At 37.6% G+C, this 13,751-nt stretch overlaps 1 protein-coding gene across 2 annotated transcripts in view; it reads right to left on the bottom strand.

Moving 5' to 3' along the window:
• Positions 1-13,751, bottom strand: part of REPS2 (RALBP1 associated Eps domain containing 2) — a 186,547-nt gene that overhangs the window by 47,714 nt on the left and 125,082 nt on the right. The window lies entirely within an intron of this gene.

Below are 13,751 nucleotides of genomic sequence, written 5' to 3'. Positions count from 1 at the left end.
TGATGGACTAAAATGATATTTAGGGGTTCTTCAAAGATCACAATTTCCTTTTCGCTCTCTACTCCTTATTATCATGGATAATTAAATCTGTTTCTAAAATAACCTGGTCCCATCTGAAGGATCTTTTGAAAGAAAGTTTCAGTCTAATTTTTTTTTTTATTTTGTGAGATATAGAGGAAATTTTAGTTAAGCCAAAAACGTTAGAATTGTAACTTAATGAAAATAAACATCTGCTGTTGAATTATAAATAAAGCTCATAATCACACAAAAAATAAGTTTATTATTACACACTGGCAAGTTAAACCACATTCTTTACAGACTCCTTAGAAAAGCACAGCATACTCTATATAACTATATATAGTTTATTTGCAAATCTGTAATATGTGTGCTAATATTTAGACAATTTTCTGTGCCTTAAAAATAAATCATAGCAATGTGCCAAGAACATAGAAGTTTCTGCAAATCACTCTTGATTTTGTCCTAGCTAGATCAGACAAGCTAGAAGATGGAGTTTGGGGCTTTCCACAAAGGTAACTCAGTAATTTCATAGAGATTTTCATTCTGAGCCAGTGCATAAATATGGTACAACCATGTGGCCCCATCAATGATTTCTCTCAATCTGTATTTCATTAAAATTTATGAAATAATCAGTGGGTCAAAACTCCAAAGTTGATGAGACCTTGAACAGCCTTCAATAACAAAGCATGCAGCAACAGAGAATGACAAAAGCCTCAGGAATTATCCATCTCAGGGCCCCTACTCTACAGGTCCTCATGGACTGGTCCTTTAAATTACCAGCTACTTTAAAAACAAAATGAAAACACAAACAAAAAAAAAATCTCTATGTGCTTTTAAGGGAAAAGCCTTGCACCAGCATTAATGTGTTTGTTAAAACAATCCTTTATTAAAAGAAGACTGAGAAATATGCCATTTAATTAAACTGACTTCTGCTTCCAGCCAAGATGGCCAGATGAAGGCATTAGGGCCATACTGAAAACAGGAAGATTAGTAACATATGTACTCTGGATGCTGAGTCTCTTCCAGCCCTCTTCCTCTCTGCTCCCAGACTATTACATCCAAAGAGTGGAAGAATGTGCTCCAGGTAATTGAACCAGTCAACAAGGAAGATCTAGACACAAACATAAGGAGATATCCAACAAGATGGCCAAACAAGATCATTCTACCATGAAGCCCACAGATAGCAAGTCCCGCCTATTTATTCTTTTACTCCAGGCAGCTTTTAACCCTCATTCTTAAATATAAACAGATGATGAAGTATCACCAGGTATCTGCAGAAAATTTTCTAATCTAAGAGCAATCTATAATAATAAAAGGATAATATGCTAATTAGACCGGACAGCCAAACAACCTTCCGAATGTCATTCTGGACGTCCTTCTGGACGAAGCCACAGTGGCAAAGGCCAAGGCAGAGGCAGTTAGGGGTGATCAGGCAGACAGGTGAGTGGTTAGGGGCTATGAGGCAGGCAGAGCAGTTAGGAGCAATCAGGCAGGCACGTGAGTGGTTAAGGGTGATCAGACAGGCAGGCAAGTGGTTAGGGGTGATCAGGCAAGCAAAGGTGGTTAGAGGCAATCAGGTAGGCAGGCGAGTGGTTTGAGGCGATCAAGCAGGCAGAGGCGATTAGGGGTGATCAGGCAGGCAGATGAGTGGTTAGGGGCAATCAGACAGGCAGGCAGAAGCGGTTAGGGGTGATCAGGCAGGCAGGCAGAAGGGTTAGGGGCGATCAGGCAGTCATGCAGAGTGGTTGGGGGCAATCAAGCAAGCAGGCAGACCAGCGGTTAGGAGCCAGTGGTCCCGGATTCGGAAAGGAATGTCCGACATCCCCTGAGTGGTCCTGGATTGCGAGAGATTGCAGGCCAGGATGAGGGACTTAACCCCCTACCCTGTGCATGACTTTTGTGCACCAGTCCTCTACTAAAAATATAAAAATACAACCAAAAAAAAAAGGGTTAGGGGCGATCAGGCAGTCATGCAGAGTGGTTGGGGGCAATCAAGCAAGCAGGCAGACCAGCGGTTAGGAGCCAGTGGTCCCGGATTCGGAAAGGAATGTCCGACATCCCCTGAGTGGTCCTGGATTGCGAGAGATTGCAGGCCAGGATGAGGGACTTAACCCCCTACCCTGTGCATGACTTTTGTGCACCAGTCCTCTACTAAAAATATAAAAAGGTAACACCAAAAAAAAAAAAGATTAGATCTATACTAGGAGAAAAACTTAAATGTATATTATTAATACCGTCAGAAAGATAATCCAGCTTATTCCAGAAATATTTAAACATTTACTATGTGCTAGACACTTTGAGATTCTGGTAAAATACTAGTGGGGAAAAAATGTATCTACCCTCATGAAACATATTCTACAGATAACAGGGTCAGAATTGGGAATGCAATTTTAAATAGAGTCATCAGGGAAAGTCTCAATGAGAGATAAATGTTATTTATAAAGATGAAATAACGGGATGCTATTGGAAAACGAACATTCAAAAAAATTAAAAAGAGCACTTGGAAATTAAAAACGTAATAGCAGAAAGAGAAAGCTTAATAGAAAGGTTCTTTATATGTCTAAATGAAACTTATTTGATCCTTGATGCAAAGAAGATTTCTGAGTTGTCTTTGTATCTTTTTTTTCCTATCACCTTGCCCATGGTAGGTGCAATCAATCGTAAAACAATGTGTGACTGGTATGTGTGAGGCACTGTGCTAGGCATTGGGATACACAAAATGAATAGATGTGATCACTTCTGAGGCAGTGCAACGAGTGGAGTCCACACATTTTCTTTAGGAGATGATAGGTATAAAGAGAGCTGAAGGTTTATGGGACAAGTTAAACCTCATTCTAAGTGTAGGCACAGTTATAAAATATCAAGATGTTAGGGATCTTTTTTAAAAGTATTTTTTTTATTGTTTTAAGAGAGGAAGGGGGAGCGATATAGAAACATCAATGATGAGAGAGATTCATTGATTCACTGCCTCCTGCACGCCCCCTACTGGGGATCGAGCCTGCAACCCAGGCATGTGCCCTTGACTGGAATCTAACCCGGGATCCTTGAGTCCATAGGCCGACGCTCTGTTCACTGAGCCAAAACAGCTAGGGCAAGATGTTAGGGATCTTGAAAGCCAGCCTAACTACAGACTTAATCCTGTGGCCAAAAATACTTAATTTCTTCATTATATATCTTTTAAAATTCAAAAATAAAAGCTTAATAGAAAGTTTCAAAGATAATCTGAGGAAATCTTACAGAAAGTATAGTAATATCCAAATAAAAGTTCCACAAAAAGAAATAGAGCAAATAGCAGGAAAAAATCAAGTAAATAGTTCAAGAAAATGTCCCAAAAATGAAGAATATGAGTTTCTAAATTAAAAGAGCCCACTGAGTACCCAAGACAATGGGGAAAAACAAACAAAACAAAACAAAAACAGATCCCTGGCAGGGCACATCAACATGAAATTTTAAAACACTGGAGTTAGAAAATTCCACAAGTTTCCAGCAGAGGGTGGTAGAGGAGGGCAAGCCTCATATAAATGATCAGGAGTCCATATGGTTTTAGACTTCTTAATATATACTACTGGAAGCTAGAATTCATTGGAACAATGCCATTAAAATTCTGAAGAAAACTTATTTCCACAATAATTGTATGCCCAAACTGGCAGTCTTCATGATGGTTCAATTAAATATATTTTTAGACATTCAAGGTCTCAAATTGAGTTCCACGCACCCTTTCCAAGAAAGCTACTCAAGGATATTCTCTACCAAAACAAGAGAATAAACCAAGTAAGAGCATGACATAGATACAGGATAAAGTAGATCCAACATAGGAGAAAGAAGAAGGGAATCCTTGAATGACAGTGTAGGGAGATACCATGATAAAAACTATATAACATGCATAGAAGACAATTGCTTTAGATTTCCTCAGAAAGATGAAACTAATACCTGATGTGTCAGAATTTCATAAGAAGAACTTTGGAACACTGAGTCTACAGTTGATTTAGGGGCAAGTACATTGAAAAGAAAACAAGCTGATTATTCACTCCAAGGCATACAAAAATCTGTGCAAGGAAGAAAAGTAAATAATGTAGCAAAATCTAGGGCGGGGGAAAAAATGGACACATATGTAATACCCTTTGTAATAAAAAATAAAATTTTGGGCGGGGGGGGGGGAGACAAATGATGATGACTAACACTGAAATATCAACAAGAGGTTATACAAATATGTTATTTTGAAATATGAAGGAAATACCAGAACAATCAACATAAAAGATCCTGTAGCGGAGTGTATTCTCCCAAGTCCTGAGGTAAATGGCCTTGGAGTACTTCTCAGACTTTAGTTTGTCCCCGCAGTTCAGCATGGAGCTCTGGGCCTTCCCTTTCAGCATATCACTTTTCCAGCTTTTTCCCTCTCTTTCCGGAAGTCTTGTCCACTACTCTCAGTCAAGAGAAGGGAAAATTGAGATTACCTACTCACTCCACTTCACTCCCAATTTGGAGTATCAGTAAGATATCTTAAGTTTCACCTACTCACATATATGGCTTCTGGAGGGAGACAGGCAGTCGAGAGCATGCCCCAAATCTCAGGTTTTCCCTTAGTTGCCACTGTTCCCAAAGTAAAAATGCGATTAGCTCAGGCATCTTTCCTTGTTTGGATGCTGCTGAAGAATCTCATCCTTGTGTTTGTATTCTGTGTTCATTTCCTTTAATGGTAGGAGATATTAATCTAGCTTTATTCTACCAATTTTTTATCTACTTCATCTTTTTGTTTCCCATAGCACGAAAACACACTGCCTTGTGTTTAGTAAGTACTCACACAGTGAGTGAATAATGAGAATTGAATTCAGTAAAAAAATCTCCTCTTATAATATTTTTAGTTAATTTATGACGTTAAATTAGATTCAAAAAATTGTTTTAATCCTCACTGGAGACTATGCTTTATTGGTTTTTTAGAGGTAGAGGAAGGGGGAAGGAGAGAGAGGGGGAGAGAAAGAGACGGAGAAACATCTATGTGAGTGAGAAACATCAATCAATTGCCCACTGTACATGCCCCAACTGGGAACTGAACCCACAACCCAGGTATGTGCCCTGAATGGGGATCGAATCTGCCACCTTTTGGTGTATGGGACAACATTCCAACAACTAAGCCACCTGGCTAGGGATATATTCAAAATTTTTATCCAGAATGCTCTAATCAATGTTTTAAAAAAAGAAAGAAAGAAAAAGCATAACTTCATGAAAAATAAAATTGAAAAAGAATACTTTGGCTGAATAATCTAGGATATGCATGCAAAAGATGACAATGTAAGTGCTTTTCCAGAAGGTAACAGAATGAAAGAAGAGAGGGGAGGACAACATTTTTCTGCAGACATTAAAGCCACCATACTCATGAAGCAATTGCAGGTTTATTCATGACGTCTTATAGTTAATAAGGTGGGACACCAGATACCAGCAAGTCTTTGTCAAATCCACAATTTTATAAGTGCAACCATGGAAAAAATAAAACAAAACCAAATCCTGAAAAAAAAACAGATTAAAAAGTTTATGAAAGAAATTGTCATTTAATCCTAAATGTAGAAAACACATTAATGATTTCCAGTGTTTATTAAAACACCATTAGAAGATGTATATTTTCTGAAACTGATCTGCTAAATCTGTTTCTCAGTATCTTCATTCAAAACTCTAACTTCTAAAAATTTTTATCCTCTTCATTATACTTAGAAATTTCCAGGCAAAATATTATTCATAGATACTACTGTCTATTTACTAATTTCCTTCAGATTTTTACAAAGCCCCAAATCAATGACTAAATGAAAACATGTTCTAACTTACTGAGTGGAAATAAAGCAGCAGATGTGGTGATTGAAAGCTTCAAGGAAAGAAAGCCGATTCTTCAGGGGAATGAAACTTGGAATAACTTCAGCTGTGGAAAAGGGCCCCTATCCTCCCAAACTCGGAATATTTTATGAAGAAAATAAAAGCATTCTAATGCCAAAGGAAAATAAAAAAAAAACACTTACAGGATGGAAAATGTTGAAAGGAGCTTGCCAGTGGGAACTACACTTTTAAGTATCAATCAAGTAGAGAGTTAGCCATATGCAAAGCTTCAAGGATTTCATCAGTAAGGACCATTCCTCTTCTTGGCAAGTTCATAAAAATGGCTATTTCTTTGTAACAGAAATCATTCTCTCTCCTTTCTAATCACAAAAGCATGTGCAAGCCTATGCCTACCTAGCCCCTGATCACCCAGTTACACAGTGATGGATTCATCTGTCATATACACCTATGTACACAATAAAATGTTTGCCAGGACTACTTTTCCAATGATACCTGCCCCGATCCTCTGGTGATGCCCTGCCTACCCTCAAAATACAAGCTCATTCAATTCTGTTAAAAGAACAATTTTTTCACCAGTAGAAAGAGATAAACTTACACATGCCTTGGAAATGTTCAACAGGGAAAATATCAATGACTGAGACTGGAAAAGTAATAATATCAAATTCAATTCTTTCACTTTGCAAACGAGAAAATTAAGGCCTGGGGAAGTAAAATGACATCATCAATGTCACAAGGCTACTATGATCAGGCAGCAATCAATATAACATTTTGAACCTATGAGACACTTAGTAGTAAAAAGCAAAAAAGGGAACTGAGATGGGGGTAAGCAGGTAGACAGGAGTTACTCTACATCCAGGGAATAAGCATGTCAGAAGGCTGCAAAGCAATAAAGTGTTGCAACTTTAAGGAACTAAAAAAAAATGCTTCTCATTACGCTTGCATCACAAATTCAGATAAATAAGACACTAGACACTATCTAAAAATATGCTAGTGTAGCACATATTTAGCCTTATGAGTCAGGTGATTGCCTCTTGACAAGACTATATATGATTCCTCTGCTTTAAAAAAACATTCAGTGTAGTACTGGCATAAGGATATACAAAGCAACAGAATAGAATGTAGTGCAGAAATAAACCCTTTATTCACAGTCAAATGATGTTCAACAAAGGTGTCAAGGCAATTCAGTACAGAAAGGAGAGTATTTTTCAGCAAGTAGTGCTGAGAAAACTGGATATCCACATACCAAGAGATGAACTTAGACCCTTAACTCATACTATATATAAGAATTAAATCAAATGGATTAGAGACATGAATGTAAGAGTAAAATTATAGTTTTAGAAGGAAATAGAAGAAGGTCTTGAAGACAAAGATTGCTTAGATATGATGCCAAAAGCATGATCCAAACTGGAAAAAACTGATAAATTGCACTTCATCAAAATTCATATTTTTGTGTTTCAAAAGACACCATTAAGAAAATGAAAAGACAAGTCACAGATTGGAACAATGTATTTACAAATCACATATCTGGTGTAGGACTTATAACTTATATACAAAGAACTCCAGAATATGCAACTCAACAATGAGACAAACAATTAAAACTGGGCACACAATTTGAGTAGATATTTCACCAAAAAAGCTATAGGAACCACTAATAAGCACATAAGAAGATGCTCAACATCATTAGTCATCGGGGAAATGTAAATCAAAACCATAACAAAATACCACTTCACACCTACTAGGATGGCTATAATAAAAACAATAATCAGTATTGGTGAAGATGTAAAGAACAAGCAATCATCATAGATTGCTGCTAGGAATGTAAAATGGTAGAGACACTTTGGAAAAGTTTGGTAGTTTCTTAAAAGATTAAACAAAAATTTATCATACACCCAGGAAATGTACTCCTACATCTATACCCAAGAGAAATTAAAATATGTATATACCAAAACTTGTATTCAAATGTTCACAGCAGCATTATTCATGATGGGCAAAAAGTAAAAACAACTCCAATGTCCATCAAATTGAAAAATGAATAGACAAAATGTGGCACGGCCATACAATGAAAGTTATTCAGCAATAAAAAAGAAATTAAATATTGATGCATGCTATAACATGGATGAACCTCAAAACCATTATACAAAATAAAGGAAGCCAGACACAAAAGGCCCCAATTTTTATGATTCTGCTTATATAAAATGTCCATAAAAGGCGAAGCTATAGAAACAGAAAGTAAGTTAGTAGTTGCCTGGTGCTGGTATGGGATTACCATAAGGGATATTACTGGAGTGCTGAATATGTTCTAAAACTGGATTATAGTGACAGTAGCACAATTTGATAAATTTACTAGAAATCACTGAATTGTACACTTATAATGGATGAACTTTATGGTCTGCAAATTATATCTCAATTTTTTTAAGCTAAGGGTAGAGCCCAGCCGGCATGGCTCAGTGGTTGAGCATTGACCTATGAGCCAGATCACAGTTCGATTCCTGGTCAGGGCACATTCCCAGGTCACGGGCTCGGTCCCCAGTGGGGGTGGTTCTCTCTCATCATTGATGTTTCTCTCTTTCCTTCTCCCTTCCTCTCTAAAAATCAATAAAAATATATTTTTTAAAAAGCTAAGGGTAGAACAAAATGTAATTAATCTTATGGGAGGGAGAATACAGATTAAACAAGATGGGCCATAATTGATCATTGTTGAAGTTTTATAATAATTCTTATTAAATAAAAAATAGATATATTCCTAAGATTTTTAGGTATTTATGAAGATAAGACTTTCTTTCCTGTCTCTCTGAAGTATCTCAGGAAAATCTGCCCACCACTGTAAATCACATGGGAGAGAACACAGGAAAATAATATTAATTTCTTGCATAAAGAGGGTACCATATTTATTCTTTAATATAGCTTTTAAGTTTATATATTAGTGTTATTACCTATAGAAAAATTAAGGTGTGCCCCTCAAGTTAAATTAATATAGATTGCTTTCTCTGATACCAAATCTGCTGCAACAAAGATTTGAACAAAGATTTCCCATCTTCACAGGATTCTGAAGGAGAACAAAGCAAGTTACATTCACTGGATCTCAATCTCCTTGCCTATAATGTGAGAATTGGCCAAGATGATATTTAAATTCTCTTTCAACATTGACACTCTATGATTCTTTAATTTATTTGCCAGTGTTTACCAATAACTCCTTCATCATGCACCATGGGATATGTAGTAGCAGTTTACTAGATCCCAGATGGAGAGACATGCACAGAGTTAAGCATCAAAAACACATGATATTTAACCTTATGAAAGTCAAGTTTAATTTCTCATATAACATTTACATCAATGCATTTCTCCTGATCATCAGGCATTTTGAAGGGAAGGAAGGCAGGCAACCAGGCAACCTGGGAAAAGATTCTATTATCTTGAAACTGTCTCTTTTCTATCATGAATTTTTTAAATGTGACATATAGTCAGACAAACTTCTAAGCCTTAAGCATTTCAAAATGAGTTTGTGATGACAACTACACCACATCAGTTTCTCAATCACTCCACAACCTTTTACAACGTGGATTAACCCTATCACTGCAAAAAAAACTGTTTTAAGACTTCCTAAGGACACAGTTTACAAATTTCTCCCCTACTCTTCATTCTTTTTGCCCCGTCAGCAGACTTTTTAGTCTTCTGGTCTCCACTTATTCCTGAAATATACTCCTCCCTGGGCATGCCAGACCATGGTACTATGTCCCTTACTGAACTCATGTATTCTCGTGGCTTCAGGTCCAGTTTTCAAGACAAAGATATTTGGTATTCACATCAAGGAAGGGTTTTGAGTAGAGAGATGACATCATAGCTGTGCTTAAGAAAATTAATCCTGTTGCTCAATGAAGGAAAGAACAAAGCAAGCAAGCCAGATTAAAAATTGCTATAGTAGCCTCCCAGACAGCTGGTAATAAGAAGTGAACCAAGGCAGATATCAAAGGAGAACCAACAAAATCTGACTCCAAAAATCATATCCATCCTTCAAAGGTTAGCTCAACAGCTTGTGTACCCTCCTCACCACCACATCCACAGCCCGTCCTAGTTAGAAACCACCCAGACTTCAGCACTCTTCTCACAAGTTAACTAATACTGATTGGCAGAATGTGGGGCCATATCCATATTCCTCTTTGAATTCTCCACAGCAGCAAGCACACAGTACATACTCAGTAAATATTGGTTAAATGAATAAGACATTCTTCCTGGTCATCATTACTGAAGTCTATTTCAGTTTTCATATGATTCTATAAACTCAAATACATATAAGGAATGTGGTGATGTATTGAGAATTATATTGTTTTATGGTATTCTTCAGCTCACAAGTTTTATAATAGTCATAGGTGAAATGTCCAACAATAAGAAAAATGGTTAAATAAACCATGGTCCAAATTAATAAATGTAAACATAATAAAATAGAGTATCACCATTTTGCAACTACCAATGAAGTAATGGATCTAAGCTGTGGTTTGCTGGAAACAATTCAAACCAGCTTGTGAGAGCCAACTGTGCACATCTGTTCCAACCCCACATTCAGCGACACATCAGTAAGAGTGAAATTGGCCATGGCAGGAGTGTTTATACCATAAAAATTGGCAAATGGCCAATTGTTAAACATTTACCAACATTCTTCCGGAATGTAGGCAAAGATCAATACTTGACTAAAAACCATTATTTGAAAGGCTGCTGGGGATCTTTATCATAATGGATTAATCAGCCTAATACTACATGAATACACTGCTCAAGCAAACATCACAAAAACAGCAGCATTAGACATCAGGGACCTCCTAACAGGATGCAGTAGGAAGTACACAGCATCACTATGAAGTATTCTTGCCAAAAATAGAATCTGATTCTAATCAAGCCTAGATCTACCTACCAGTTTATAGGAAATACAGGAGGTGGAAGAACAGACAACCAGCCAAATACAGAATATGGAAATGTCTACAGGTTGGATAATTTTCCTATGAATAAATGAATGAATGAGTATTAAAAGGGGGAGACTGAAGAAGGACCCTATCTATTGAAAGAAAGTTAACAGGTGTCAAAACAAGCACGATGTGCATGTAGCCCTTGTCTGGATACTCATTTGAACAAGCCACTACAAAAAGACATACTTGAGGCAATTCAGTAAATCTGAACATAGGTTAGAAATTAGATGATATAAAGGGTTTATTGTTAATTTTTACATATAATAAAGGCTTAGTAGCTAAATTTGTTCAAAGGCCTTATCCATTAGAGCAGGGGTGGGGAACGTCCAGCCCGCAGGCCCTATAAAGCCCGTGAAATCATTTGGCCTGGTCCTGCCAAGGCATTCGGGGTGAGTTAATTAAATGTTGGACCAAATATAGCAGGCTAATTTTTAAGTTGATAATTTTCTATGGCCCACGAATGATGTTATAAATATCCCAATGGCCCTTTGCAGAAAAAATGTTCCCTATCCCTGCATTAGAGATACATATAAAGTATGTATGCATGAAATTATAATATCTGGAATTTGCTTCAAAATAATCTGTGGATGGGGTTTCTCTTTTACATATATTTGAAATTTTCCATAATACAGTCTTTAACACAGTAGCCAGGATATAGAACATATATAAAAGAATTATAAAATTATCAGTACTGACATGGACATTATCTCCAAGAAATAATCTACTATGAAAAAGCATGGAGGGGCCCTAACCAGTATGGCTCAGTTGGTTGGAGTGTCGTCCATGCACTGGGTCATGGGTTCGATTCCCAGTCAGGGCACATATCCAGGTTGTGGGTTTGAACCCCGGTTGGGGTACATGTGGAAGTCAACCAATCGATGTTTCTCACATCAATGTTTCTCTCCACCCCCTCCCTCCCACTCCTTTCTACTCTCTCTAAAATCCATAAATACATATTCTTGGGTGAAAATTAAAAAACACATAGGGGAAACATGCACAATGTGATTCCAATTATTTTAAAGATAAAAAACATGCCGAAACCGGTTTGGCTCAGTGGATAGAGCGTCGGCCTGCGGACTGAAAGGTCCCAGGTTCGATTCCGGTCAAGGGCATATACCTTGGTTGCGGGCACATCCCCAGTAGGAGATGTGCGGGAGGCAGCTGATTGATGTTTCTCTCTCATCGATGTTTCTAACTCTCCCTGTAAAAGAATCAATAAAATATATATTTTTAAAAATCGCATGAAAAATAAAGCTCCGTTCCGTTTCATTTTGAAGGCTACGATTAGGCAGAAAGTCTAAGTTACCTTTGCAAGAAGGCAGCTGAGTCCAAATCGCGTTTTATGTAACTCACCCTAATTAGACTGCAAACGTGGCTGGAGTGAGCACTGAAGTCTTCCCTCCCTTGGCGGCTGAAATTAGAGACGTCGCTCCTTTTCCTGTCGCGAACACCAGACATGCGACGTTCTGTAAATTATTCTTCCTCCTAGTGTAGGAGTAGAGAAAGAAACAGGAAAAGGAAAAAGAAGCCAAGAACAGACTGTACACTACAACCACACCTTCCAAAGACTGAGACTGGCATACATCTCAATGAGCATGCTGGATACTGGCACAGACAAATACCTGGACTGTACTTTTACCTCTGAAAATTTTCAGCTAGCCCGACAGCCCATATATACTTCTCTATGCTCAAAATGAACTTTTAGACTTCAAATCTCATGACAAAATAACACTATACTGCAGCCAACACCTTTTATTTATTAAATACTGAGAAGCTCAAGGAAAACCTGATGCTCTGTCACTAGGAATTCTGAGTGTTACATCTAATAATAGAATCCTAGCACAAATAAGATCAGGCCTGAAAGCAAGGATAATTGGGAAGCTCAGGATATAGCACAGCAACATAGTGTGATCCAGTTGATCAAAAGTGACATATAAAGACAAGTGTAGCTGACAGGTTACTACTAGTACATGGGCATCATGGTTCTCACTGGGTGCACTATTTTGATAGGTTTACAGTCTACTTCATGCTTTCCTAGTTTGTCAGAATTTTAGTAAGTAATTTCTAGCAAAATGAAATACACTAAAATTCTACATAACTTAGATCCTTATACTTTCCTATGAGAATTAATCAGCATGGAAACAAAATAAGTAAATGCAATGGTATCACCTGTTTTCCATACTGCTCTTTTCTCCATGGGATCAATTTAAACTGCTAATTAAAATGTTTTTGATAAAGAGTCTCAGTAAAGTGGGAATAGAGGGATCAGACCTTAACTTAACAAAGGCCACATATGACAAACCTACAGCCAACATCATACTCAATGGGCAAAACCTGAAACCATTTCCCTTAAGAACAGGAACAAGACAAGGATGTCTGCTTTCACCACTCTTATTAAACACTAGTGGCCCGGTGCATGAAATTCATGCACGGGGGAGGGTGTGTTTCAGCCCGGCCTGCACCCTCTTCAATCTGGGACCCCTTGAGGGATGTCAGACTGTGGTTTACCACATGCATCTGCTGCAGAGGCAGAAGAAGCTCCTGGCTGTGCTCACCAGCTGTAAGCCTGACTTCTGGCTGAGCAGCACTCCCCCTGTGGGAGTACACTGTCCTATGTTAAGCATCTGCCTCTGGTTGTCAGTGCGCATCATAGTGACCTGTTGTTCCAATGTTCGGTCGATTTGTATATTAGGGTTTTATTATATTGGATGGGTGAGTCCAAAACACCTTATATCACACCACTATGTAGCACTCTTGGTGTTAGAGGTAATTGTGGGTATGTTGCCAAGAGGAGTATAGGTTTCTCTACTGTGCTGAATTCACTCAATAAAATCTCCAAATGTAAGGAATTAATTATTCAAGAGCTGGACTATGCTGTAACCTGAAACCTACATAAAATAACATTGAATGTCAACTATAATTGATAAAACTAAATTCATATATATATATTTTTAA

Source organism: Myotis davidii, unplaced genomic scaffold (assembly GCF_000327345.1).
Source record: "Myotis davidii unplaced genomic scaffold, ASM32734v1 scaffold604, whole genome shotgun sequence".
NCBI classification, from domain to species: Eukaryota; Metazoa; Chordata; class Mammalia; order Chiroptera; family Vespertilionidae; genus Myotis; species Myotis davidii.
Note: the sequence above shows the minus strand (reverse complement) of the source record. Positions and strands in the feature narration are given on the sequence as shown.